Genomic DNA, 13,743 nt, shown 5'->3' on the forward strand with positions numbered 1-13,743 from the left:
TTTTTTTCTCTTCGTTTCAGCTTCAGATCGACTTGGAAAAATTACCGGATGTGTAAAACATGTGCCACTTCGGGGAAAACCTCTTATAGGGTCCGTACAAATTCGAGATTTTCATAAAAAAATTAAGAAGTCACCGGAATGCGGTAGCGCACCATCATTGTTTGTGCGCTATAGGTTGCCGCTTGACGTTTTTAGCTGCCAAATCTACAATTTTGCGAATTTTACTATAAACCAAGCGGCATTTTATTCAGAAAAGATAGTACTTTCGGAAAATGCAATAAAAAATCGATTTTTCGAAAGCCTAGTCCCCTTAATCCGTATCTAAATTAATTTCAGGTATATGCGCGTGAAATTTTTACAAATTTTAAATTACTCAAATCAATCTCGTTCTCATATACAGGGCGACCTAGAACGAGAGCAGAAAATGTTTATACACCCTTTGGGAGGACATGCTGAATAAAAAATATTACACAAACATTTAGATCCTATTCCTAATATTTACAAAACTAGTTGCAACAGTTTAAAATTTCCATCACTGTTATAGTAAAATCATACGAAGAAAATCAAGTTCAAAGTTTCGTCTTTTAATAACAATAGCAGTCATTGAGAATAAAAACGACTCCACAAACATGGCCACAACAGAAGAAATTTAAATTATACCCAATCGAAGTTTCATAGGTTATGTTGCAAACGCAAATGTGTACAAGGTGGCCAATATTTTCCCTGCGAATATCGAGCGAGTAAAAAGATCTGAGAGGTTGGAGATTGCGTTTCCGTCGCTTCGCTGCCAATCGCAGAATTAAGCACATTTCTGTCTAAGTAATGGAATTTTCTGTCGACCATTTATGGGGTAGGCACCAATAGCGATGAATGCTAGTTAGGCGGCAGATTCGAAATTCCTGCTTATGTAAGTAGCCAGTATTGCGCGCGGAACAGCGTACTTGTCACTTTATAGCCACTTTTATTACTGATCCAAGGCTGTCCATAAATTTTAGAGCTAGAAGCTATTCGCGGTACGTTATTGATCACATATAAAATTTCTTCAAAGGCATATACAAAGTTTATTAAGTCTATTGTGCATATTAATGAAACTACAGTAGTATGGCCTTTCGAAACGATATAAATAAATAAAATGGTAACTTGTGGAGTTGCTGCCTAATTTTTGTCACCTTCACCGTCAATTTCCTATTATTTGTTTTAAAACGAATGCATAGGTGCACAAGATCCTTGAAATACAGTTGTGCCTGAACGTTTCTTTTAGAAATATTTCAGACGCTTCGTATATGTAGATGTTAGTGTACAAAATAATTCGTAGCAGATGCATCTAGAATATTCCATTTACATATTGCGGGGAGTATTTTATCTACACTCCTTCCCTTCGTATCCAGTTGAAGAACACGAAAATGCTGTCTTATTTTATTGAAATACTGAGTTACAGGCTGGTGATTTCAAATTAGGCCCTTTTCGCGCGAAAAACTTCTGTGGCTCATGGTTGGTGCTTCTGACATCTTCACTCCGAATAGACAAGACTGATTTAAAAAAATAGAAAACCGTAGACAAAGTATGAAAAATGAATGTTGACGGAATGTCAGTCGTGAGCCACAGAAGTGTTTCGTGTGAAAAGGCCTTAATGGATCACGAGTGGTATTTCGAACATATTCACTTCGTACAGGTAGCGTTGATTAAAAAAAAGTTTAAAAATATGGAAAAAGTGTGAACAAAAAATATGCAAAATATTTCGTCGAAAAAAGCTTTAAGGTGTCAGGTCTGGTATTTCGGATGACGTCATTTGACAGAAACGGCGCTGCTTTAAGAGGGATGGAAAACTGCAGGAAGTTTGTGGATATAGAATTTTGTTGCACAAAATTTATATTAGCATTGTAAGCAACATTTTGATTATTCCCTATTTACAGTTTTTAAGTTACACGAGCATCGAAAATTTCACCAAATTTATTAACTCTCATTTTATTCGAATTTTGGCGGATTTACTCTCACAAGGAGAGCATGTTACACGAATATCGGGTTGTCGATTTTGCTTTCGAATATAATAAACTTTAGCTCAGATACTGAATAGTTTTCGAAACATTTAATTTCCAAGAACTTTCTAAGGTTTAACTATTTTGCAGTCTGCGCCAAACTGCAGTTATGTCGTGGAAACTAATCGCACTGATAACGCCGTAAAGCGACGATACCTATCAACGAATAACGTACGGTTATAGTAACAGTGACTCGTGATGTTAGAATTAGTAGTGGCGTGGAAAACGCGCATACATTTACATACTTATTCGATGGATAATAGGACAGCACAATCGTACTACATTTTTTTTCAAAAGCATTTCCTCATTTGCTTTACAAATAAGGGGAGTGCGCAAGATTTAGATGTCCGATTTGATTCCAATTTTGTATATAGGTACTAAGTGTATAATGTGTATGACAACACTGTCCAACAGCCATTTTGGTCTGTACGATTCAATATCGTTTCTTGTAGATTTTTGTGCGCTGAAAACGAATTCGCAAACCGTTTGTCGCCATCATCCTCAGTTTTTGAGAAATTCGATTTTTAAAAAAACTGCAAATTTTCAAATTTGAACATCTTTTGTGTCGAAACAGTAATGGTTATTCGGTTGCTTGTTGCGTCAAATTATTCTATAAACCCTCCCGAATACAGCGATATAAGTTCGTTAAACAACGATCAAAGGGAAAAGAACACCCGAAATTTACCCACTTTTGCAGATATTATTTTATATATTTTAAAAACTAAGGGTCTAGGAGAAAATCTGACTACTCCACGCGACGCAGAAGATATTTTTCCTTCGGAAAGCGTCAACAGAAGTGGTAAGGCACGTTTTGTTTTCAATACAGAAGCGAAATAGTTTGGCAAAACGTGCGGCGTCGACAGTGGTGGTCAACGGCGGCGCGCGATACACTGCTGCTCAGCGCGTGACCACCACTGTCCGCGCCGCATGTTTTGCCAAACTATTTCGCTTCTGGATTGAAAACGAAACGTGACTTACCACTTCTGTTGGTGGTTTCCGAAAGAAAAATTTCTGCTGCATCGCGTGGAGTAGTCAGATTTTCTCCTAGAGCCTTAATTTTTCAAATATATAGCAAAATATTTGCAAAAATTGGTGCATTTCGGGTGTCCTTTTCCCTTTGATCTTTGTTTAAACATATTTAAATGCTTATAATTCAATAATAACTTATATAGTTGTGTTCGCGAAGGTTCGTAGAATAATTTGAGTAGCGGCAAATGCATGGATAACACCCGGTAACTCGGTGCCCATGTAAAACTTTAAACGCGCGTTTCTCGAAACAGAGTTCTCAAAACGGTGGGACCTATATCTCCAAAAGTTATTATCCGATTCGATTGAAACTTTTTTTATTTTAAAGAATATACTTCTGGCTCGTGGACAGACCAGTAAAATTTGAAAAAAATTAAAAATTTATAATTTTTAAAGGCTTTGACAGGACGAAAAATATAGTTAAAAAGTGATTTCAAACTTCAAGTGTCGTTATTTTCTCAGAAAATGTCATTTTTTGCCATTTTTACTGGTCAGTCCACAAGTGAGTTTCATGCTCTTTAATACTCTGGCATTATTTTTTATTTCAGACCAATGATTTAGGTGCTATAGGTTCCGCCGTTTTGGATGAATTTTTCGACGCCTCGACATTAACGACTCCCCAGTGCCGTTTGCAATGATGAATTACAAAACAAAAAATATATTTCTATAACTTAAGAAATCCTTAATACAATGCAAAAAATCCCATTAAATTGTATGTAGTAGTTTTCCTTTAATTAATTCCTAAAGATCACCTATTGCGGCTCTACACTGGCAGGTCCCCTTAAGGGGCCAATTGCACCCCCTTAGAGTGAATTTGGACAGCAAACGAAAATTGCGTTGTAATCAGGAGGAAATCCCCTACATATTCACAAAGTCTCAGAATTTTTTGAACCTCCAGGTTCGGGATCTTTCGTTGTTAGATGATGCACCACGTTCTGGGGGATGAAAGGCAATATACGAGAATGGCTTATAGGTAACAATTGCCATAATTCGACGCATCAATACTATATATAACTCGCGATGAAGTTTTATGTGCCCCAAACATGTAGGATAAATCCGGGAGACGCGGTCGACCGAATATAAAATGGCTATTAAAACTAATACAGTTATTACTTATTTTATCAGAGCAAATCTAATATATTCAGAATTTTATGCTGATTCAGAAAAACTGGTCGATATTTGCTTTAAGACAATATTTACTGTAAATCGGGTTGAAAACTTAAGTCATGACATCCGACTACCCCTCCCGAGGTGCCGGGAGAAATGGTTTTCGTCGTTGACAGAGACCACTCACATAATTATTCATGGAGGAATAACAAAGAAGAAAGCAAAATTATTTATGAGTGAATACAACTACAGATTCATTGATATTTAATTTGTTTACACTAAACAAGTGAAGAACACATCAAAGAAAAAGGGAACCGGCGATTAGCAAGGCAAATGAATACAAAAGTGAATAAATAAAATAAATAAACAAAAATATTAATAAAATAATGATAAAAAATAAAAAAATAAACAAAAATAACGAAAAAATCATAACTCGACCATCTCACCTTTCTGCAGCGAGAGATGCTCTTCTCGTTAGCTTTCAGAGAAAGAGTTAATATGGCCAAATACTTTGACTGCATTGTCCCTCAATATCTCTACTATCTAATTATCCCAAACATCAAACGGAAATGAACTTAGAAGTATATTTTAAATACGATTCTGTACACCGTTGCGTGACAAAAGAGGTTAAACATAACCTCAATTTACCTTTTATAACCTATAAATCTAGAAAAATACAGAAGGAAGCGAAGTGACGCCATTCATTCAACTGTTTGGCTTCTAAAGTAGCAATTGGTCTGCATTTTAACGCGGGTTTATGAATAGAGTCTGAAATATAGCGGCTCGACCAACTCTCCGGCCCGACCGCGTCTCCCGGATTTACCCTATTCTTGAAACACTCTATAAGAGTAATGCAGTGATATCTAATAAAAGAAAAGCGCAAAAACTTTCCGCTCAATCCAATAATATGCATCCGGCTGAAAGCACGTAACTGTAATTTAGTTGCAGTAGAAACTTAACTGTATCTAATAATAATTCTGGACATGGCTATGTATCATAATTATACATTTAACCGTAGTTTTCAATATCCCTGCGGTCAGTTATTTAACTGTGTGCATTTATAGTTACTAGATATGCCTACATAAAATGGACCAACTACATAATTTTAGCTAAATTGCTTTTCTAAACCACTTCCTTTCTACAGAATTTATTCAGTTTGCACAAAAGTTTCTTCGCACTCTGTAAAGAAATTTAAAGACTTTTATATGTAAAACAAAAAAATATTACAATGGGATATCCAGAACTACAAAACTTTACATGCCACTGCATTTAAAAAATGGGAAGCACAAGTTGGAGCACCATTTTGGAGGTTATAATTATTCCCATATGTGGAGGTTATAATTATTTGAGTGTGGTTATAATTCTCAAACAATTGAGAAAGGGAGAAAATTAGAACAATCCAAAAATAATCAAATTACTAATCGAACTGAATACCTAACCGTAAAAATCATAGATAAATAAAACATTAACATTAAAAATAAATTCATAGAACTAACTAAAAAGTACTGAAAAATTAGATCCTTCGAATAAAATCCGGATAAAAAAGGAATTGCACGTAAAGGAAATAAGGAAATAATTATAACCACACTGAAATAATTATAACCTCCAAATATGAAACACTTGAGTGAAGCCTAAAATTCTAAAAAACGAATTTTCTATTCATCCGAAATAATTGTCTAGTAAATAATTTTCATATCTTGCTTTTCACTTGTAACGATGGCTTAGTATTTTAAATATCGCCTCTTTCTGATTAAAAATTTAAAAAACCGCCCGATCCAATTTTAATATTCTTAGACAATATTTATGGCAAAGCCGTTTTACTCTCATAGTCACCTTTTAAAAAGAGAGTTTCAAGAAGAACACGTTTAAGTTTCCTCGTGTTTAGCAGAGCGTACCCCCTGATGACTTCATATCCCGAAGTTTGCTTTTATTAATTTTACATGACTTGCAATATACTGATTTAAAGAGATTGATCACGTTGTCGGAATAAGTTCCGAGGTATGCGCACCTACCTACAACAGTTCCGCACAGAGATTAAAATCCTCGGAAACGAGCAGAGAGGAATCGCAAGCTCCTGCCCATACAGCGCAGTCTCGTTGCAGCGATGTTACCGAATGGTTGCAGCGCGACATTGCAATGTTGCGCGCAACGTTGCCGCAACGTTGCCGTAATAATTCTATGTCCGCCTCCTGCAACGTTTCGGGCAGTAGGGCCAAACATATAAATAACGGTTATTATTATAGATGTGTGCAGAATCATAGAAGTATAAAGCTCGTGTTTATAAACGTGCCGTTTCCGTTATCGGGCTGGAACTTGCGTAATAATGCGAATTTTAAATATGAGACCACTTGTTTGTTACTTTGGAAGACCACAAAGTCTGTAGAAAAAATTCAATTTCCAGAATCTCGTACCTCCTTAAATGAAATCATTTTATAGTCACCTTAAACTGGGGTGACTTAATGGCCGTCCGAAACCTGGTTTCGAAACCATTCGAAGTTATTCAATATCTACTGGTAAGGCTTCAGTCACAGATGGGCAATTTTTTTCCGGATCACGAATAACCAAGACGTTTCTATTCGCCACAAGCGGATAAGTTTTTAGTCGAATAGGGGTTTATCGGAATAATTTTTCTAGCAAGTAACAATTTGTCCAGATAACATAGGTAATTTTTATTCGGGGTGACTTTGCCCGCCGGGGTGACATTGCCCACTGTTCGGAAAAACTTTATTTTATTTTATTGTGAAGTAATTAGAACATATGGTGTTTTGTAATCATGTCAAACGAAAAAACAATAGCGAATTCAATCATACGGTAATTTTTCAGTCAGAGTAAAAAAAGTGGGCAAAGTCACCCCGGCGGGCAAAGTCACCCCAGTTTACGGTGTGTGGAATAAATTTCATAGTTGGAAATGTGACAAGGAATGTCCTTCGTTAGAAGAAATTTAAGAGCAAAGTGAATAGCGCACATATTTTAAGATAGAGATAATTTGAATAAATTTATAAAGTCTGCTTTTCGTGAAACTTATTGCCTCTATCTAATACAAAATTTAAAACCCGTCCCTGTCCGGTTTTAAATGATCTCAGACAATATTTATGGCAAATCTGAGGCTAATCAGTTGAGCCGCTTTGATGTCGTCATAACCGTCGCTTTAAAAAAAAATTTAAAAAAAACACATTAAGTAATAGTTATAATGACAAATTGTAGATACTTGTACGGAAATTTGGGAACGAACTCGACACTTGAGAATAATAAAAAAAATTTATAGTGTTACAGTCTTGGAACAATAAATTGATTTTTTGTTAAGAATGTTACTGTGTCACTTTACATATACAGAATTGCAAATTGGCAAATATTGGTTGTCGACTAGACGGCCGTGGTTTATTGACAATAAAAGTTGCTGTCAAGTTCTTGTGGTGTAAAGACGTGATTTAAAATGCGTTACACGACGGTCACGTTCGTTCGACCACATTATGACTTTAGTCTTCTTTTTTTGCGTGAGGATTATGGAGCAAGTGATGTCAATCTATGCACCGAAAAGCAAAGGCATGATAGCGACATTCGCAATTAGTTATTCTTCTTAATTAATGCCAACAAACCTGCTGTATACAGTGGCGAATTTAAGAAAAAAGGCCCAGGTGGCAAACACTCTGGGATGCCCATTTTTTTCGGAAAATGAAGACTAGAGTTTACTAAAAACGGGCAAAATGTAGTGCAGTGGGTAGACAAATTATTATACTCAAACAAAAAGGTTTGAGATTTTGTAAGTTTAAGCGATGCACTGGCTGTGTCTCTACGAAAAGTGGTTGCAAAAAATATTTAAAAAGCGCATTTTAACGGTTAAAGATTCTAGTTTTTGTATCATGAACTCAAATTTTTGTTTCATCCATTATAATACTGTTTTATCAAGATGAAGCGCAGGAAACGAAGTTTCAGGAATTTTTGCCTAGTTTGAATGTACGCACGGGCCCAAATTTTTTTTCCGGTAAATCCAACGAGGGACAAATTTTCATGAGTGCTTTGGACAGCTAAGAAAGTTTCCTGTCCGAACCTTTAGTTGCCACTTTAAGATTTTTTTTAATCGTGTTAAATCCATTTTGAAATTACCCCCAAAATTTACGAAAATGTTTTCAGTATAATTGGTCACCCTCTGTAGTAGGTATATACAGAAAAAAAATATAGCGTTTGGATAAAATCATAATTTTTTGTGCAGATGGGGCCCTGGGTGGGCCTCCTGGGCAGGACCCCACGCGGCAATTGCTCATTGGCCGCCCGTTAAGGGGTCAGTCCACTGTGACGGTTTGAAAAATTAAGCTATTTTTAAAGATTTTTTTCTCCGTAGATACAACGTGTAATGCAATAAATCTTTTTGGTATTTATTAAGCTACTCTTATATTATACAAAAAAAATATTTAAAGAATTTTTTTAATTCGTTTTAAAACTTAAAACGGAATTATCTCAAAACAACGTTTTTTCAACTGGTGCAGGTGATTCCAAAAAACTATTTGACCAATCAGTTTGAAATTTTTACACGTTATTCAGAACATCAGTGGCTATGGCCGGGACTACAGAAACCTTTTTGGATTAACCATTTCATACTTTTTACAAGGCAAAATGATTGAAAAATTCACCGTATTTCGACACTTAAACTTCAAACCTCCGCCATTTTGTTATTTTTTTTACAGTACAAATAATCCTGGTTCCAGCGATAACCACACTTATAATGATTACAACACACTTTGAATTTTGTCTTTCAAATGCGTCGTTCTCCCGGAATCACCTGCGCCAGCACTGCATCGCTTTCTCAAGGCGCTCACATCAGTGCGATATATATTTAAAAAAAAACTGTTAAAAATTTAAAATAATTTTTTTTTATACTGCGAATAAGTGTATTAATAAGTAGACAAAACATTATTTACGTTGGACATTCCGTTTACTAAAAAATAAATCTTAAAAAATGACAATTTTTCACGACTTCACAGTGTACTGACCCCTTAAATCCGCCACTGGATATATAGTCACTATATGCTCTATTTGACATGGTTTACGAGACACAGAAAGTTTTGAGTTCTGTCAACTGTACCTATATTTGACCACCTATACAGCGGATGTTCGAAATAAGTACCTTGCACTTGAACGCATGCGTGTAAACGTCTTGTCATTGATCCTATTCTTATTACTTCTATTAAGGGCGTCCGCAGACTTTTTTCCAAGGGACGGCAACTTTGGGGTGACGGTAAGGAAAGATATAGTAATAAAAACACAACCCCCATTTTATATTTCCAATTTAATTAATTTAAAACCGAAATTTAAAAATATTCGCTTCTTTAGTATAAATTTAATAAAAATCAATTTTTAAAAATAACCGATTTTTTCTCAACTGCCAGGGGTGCTGTTGCCCCATTTGCCCCTCCTACCCTCCGGACGCCAAGGACTTTATTCTCCTAAGGGGGCAGACCACTGTAATGGTCTGAAAAGTAAGGGTGTTTTCGGGATTTTTTTGCAAACAAACAACGCAAGTAAATCGATGTATTGCTTAATATAGTTAATATATACATATCGAAGGGTGAAAATTTTTTTTTTCAACCAAATTCATAAATCCGTTTGCGGTATACTCTTCGTCAAAATGTGCGTTGCGCCAAATCGTGGCTGTGTCGTTGACAGTGCCCTAGCCATATGGTTAATCTGAATTCAAAAAGGCAAAAATATTTAGAAACTAAAAGCCTACGTCTATTACGTGACGATCAAAAAAAATTCAATATCGCAAAAAATAAAAAAATGGCAGACCACTAAAGGAAAAATCATTTTTTGGGAGTAAAAAGTTGGGGAAATGTTGATAAAAAAAATAGGAGGAGGCGGGTAATTAAAAAAAACTGATCGTCACGTAATAGAGACGGGTTTTTCGTATAATTGGATGTATAGTTTTCTCTCTATACAGTCAACGAGGTTGAAAATATATAATTCTGAGAAAAACGCGTTCAAAGTTCCGCTGGGTTCAGGCGCACCCTTAACACCGCTTCATGGAAAATACTATATCTCCGCCAATTTTATGTGTTTCTAGATACAATTTGGAGAGTGCATTCTTGAAACGTATGTCTTTCCGGAAAAATTTTAAAAATCATTTTTCCGATTTTTTACAGTGGTCTACCCCCTTAATACCTCTAGGTGTCAGCTGGAAAGCTTGTTCAAGTCTATAACCGAGTACAGAACCCATCTCAACCGAATTCCCGTTACTCGGATACTCCACTATCCGAACCTTCTGTTACCCGCAAATCGTATGCGTGGTACTTACAATATAATTCAGTAGGGAAGGGTTGTTAATATCGTGCCACTTAAGATATTTTGTTACATTTCGTATCTGGTATTAATTTGAATGCAAGGTAATATTGGATTTTGTAGCTTGATATTTTAGGCACCTACTATTAGATGTTTAACCTTTTGTCCAGAATAAATTAATTTGTTATTAATCTTTTTGCAAAAGGTACGATTTAGGCAAATTGTTTCCTAAACCCTATCTCTTCTAAAAATAGCAAATTTTCGAATGAAAATTATAATAAAAATATGGGTGAGAAACGGAATCGATTATGTACATTGATTAAGAACAAATAAAGAAACATTCAACATATAACACCTAATTAAAAAAATTCTACATAACCTTTATAACATTCTAACCTATATCACAGTGAGTTCTTAAATCGTACTGGTACGATGTAGGAGAAATGTTAAATTTATTTATAAATATTGAGTTAAACGTTATAATAACAATACAAAAAAAAATACAAAAGTACAGGATAAACCTGCATTGTTCGATTATTATCAGCTAAAATAATTAGGCAATCACTTACATCAATTACACTTGATTCCTTTAAATAGAGTAGGCTCGAAAGGTTTTGTTTCTGTGTCTCATTTCGCGTTTACTTGATATTTTTACCATTACATATCGTTTATATTCACACACCTCTTTTTTCGATCAACTTTGGCATACCTGGGTGGCTCAACCCAGTACAATTTTTGAACGACTGCCATTCTCATCTAAAGAACCCAATCGTTTTGAAAAAAATCATGGGTCAATTTCAAGGTCTCTAGAATATATTCCAATATTTTTTTTTATTGAAAGTTTATCACAGTTTTTGTAAAAAAATTCTAGATTGCCATATGTCGAGAAAACGCGAAGAGCATCTTCAAGAAGTTGTAACTTCCACAAATTTCAATATTAGAAGCTAAAAAATTACAGAGTTATTATTCAGATATAATATTTTGAGAAAAAAAATAGTTTGTATATCGGCTTTGGAAAAAGGTATTTATTTTGCATATATAGAAGGTACGAAGCGTCGAATGGTCAGGTTAATTATTGAGAAATTGATGAGGTACGACTTAGATGACCTGTATGATATTGGCAACCCTCCCCTATGAGTCTATCAGAGGACCTTGGCCAAATGTCAAATGCATGCCACTAAAAGGAGCATGGAGAAAATTATTGCCTAACGTAGGAGAAATAAACGAAGACATGAAAAATGCTGACACAGTAAATGTAGGTGCATTCCTACAAGACACTGTTCCTACCCTGCATAGAATCCATAAACGTGATAATTCTCTAAACTGACAACTGTTTACGAGTGCATAGACGCCATCTTGTACTGTTTTAAAACAAACCATTTCGAACACGTTTAATCCTCTCTCTTCAAAATTCTTTTCATAAACAATAGTTTGCATCGCACAGACAATGTTTAAAATCAATATCACGGGTTATTAACTACGCTATCTAAGGCCGTAGAAATTTACATGCCACTCCATTTAGAAATCAGGAGCTACCCATGTATCGCACAGAAGCTTGAGTAATTTCTAAAATTCCACAGCAGAATTTTGTATTTCTCTTGAGTCAGAATTATTAGTTTTGCAGGAAGACACTTGGAACATTTAAACCGCTAAGTAAGATCAGGTGTTAGATTTTCTACCTGGAAGTTGGTAACATGTATGTGAAAAGAAACTTTTATTTTTAAAAGAAGCTGTTCAAGCTTGAGGTCAAATTTGACTTATACTCGTTTGATAATTCTCTACTAAATAGTTTGTAGCCTCTTACACCTTTTAGGTGTTGCATAGAATCCTGTCAGTTGCATTCCCTTATGGGTATAATGGCACTCTGAATTTGCCACTGTAACTCTGTATCTCGTTGACAAATGAAATGTCTTCTTGTATTTACAGTGGCTCGCTAATGTTACTATTTGCGAGTTAAATAGGTAAGTATATAAAACAATTATGTCAGTCTGCACATACCTGCTGATCACACTGGGTGCAACGAAGTCCTGAGATTCAGTGGCACATCAGAAGTGTAGCTCCTGCAGCACCTTAGTTCGAACAATATCCTGTCACCGAGTCACTAAATGTTCCAAAGATTTATTTTCAAACACGTTTACTTTCTAGCTGTTCTTTCCCAAAGTTCACTGGGCGAGTCTATAGTTTACTCAGTGAGAAGTAGAGTCAACTTCCTCTTCTGCCGAGGAGTTTAATTCACTTTTGCACTAACTGTGAGGCTCCAAAGCTTCCAGGTTTCTTGGGGTACTGTGTTTGGTGTTTGCTTAAAGGAAGCTCATTTTTCTGAAGGAACATCACGCAGTGGGAAATCACGGAGGATTCGGGTTCTGAGTTCCTTAAATGTCATTGCAAATGTTTAGGGTGCTTCAAACACTCTCCCTCTACGAAGTCCAAATTCATTCTTCGATCAGGCATAGTACTGTTCCCTGAGGAATGAAGTCTTCGGTTCCATTGGAAAAATCCAAAGGCTCCAAACGCATGTACAATAATTCTCACAAGGTTTGAGACGGTCTCCACCAGGTCCCCATGTTCCAAAGATAAAGAGTGCCTACTTGTTCTTCCAAAAAAAAATCAAGAACAGGCTTCCCAAGAATCTCTCTGGATACTCAAAGCTGACTCCTTCAAGAACACTGCACGCCTCCCCCAATCGAACCTTCTTCCCAATTTCTGGTCCAAAGAAGAAAGTTTCCTCAGAAAATGTTCAGACCAACTCTTCGCTCCAGCTTTTCCAAATTCTTCCAGCGTTGATCCACCACGCCTTCCAGACTCCCACCTCCAACATTTCAGCGCATTTACTTATGAAACGTTAAGAAACTCTCAGCAAAGCTGCGGCAATGGTTCCTGCTGGCAGCTTCAGTTTCTTTTGGAAAACATTGCACAGGGGGTGCGCCAGGAGGAACACAATCGTCGGACGAATTCTCTTTGGGAACGAGCAGCTCCAGCAACCGGAAGCGACACGAGCGAGCGCACGCGGCCGGAAATCGGGCGATGAAAAACCGGAAGAGAAGAGGGAAATCGAGCAACCAGCGTCGCGTCTCTAGGGACACTGCGCGCAAACTATACCCACACTCCCGATGCGCTCGCTTCCCCCCACCGCCGGCCAGCCTGGCTCGCTGGGTGCGGCGATTGGCCGCGCGACGCTCCTCCCCCTGGCCGCCACTGGACGCCGCGACCGGTGGGCGGTCCGTTCTCCCCACCACGTCCAGCGCCGCGCGAAGCCTCGCCTCCACGCGTTCTCCATCTCAGTTTCCCCCTTTCTGTCATC

At 36.7% G+C, this 13,743-nt stretch overlaps 1 protein-coding gene across 1 annotated transcript in view; it reads right to left on the reverse strand.

Moving 5' to 3' along the window:
* LOC143377209 (uncharacterized) overlaps positions 1–12,944 on the reverse strand; it is a 40,420-nt gene extending 27,476 nt beyond the window's left edge. Inside the window, exon 1 of the mRNA XM_076828262.1 lies at positions 12,441–12,944. The gene's annotated coding sequence lies outside the window, so the exon portion shown is untranslated. The remainder of the gene's footprint in view (positions 1–12,440) is intronic.
* Between the last annotated feature and the right edge of the window lie 799 nt (positions 12,945–13,743).

The sequence above is a fragment of the Andrena cerasifolii genome, chromosome 15 (assembly GCF_050908995.1).
Source record: "Andrena cerasifolii isolate SP2316 chromosome 15, iyAndCera1_principal, whole genome shotgun sequence".
NCBI lineage: Eukaryota > Metazoa > Arthropoda > Insecta > Hymenoptera > Andrenidae > Andrena > Andrena cerasifolii.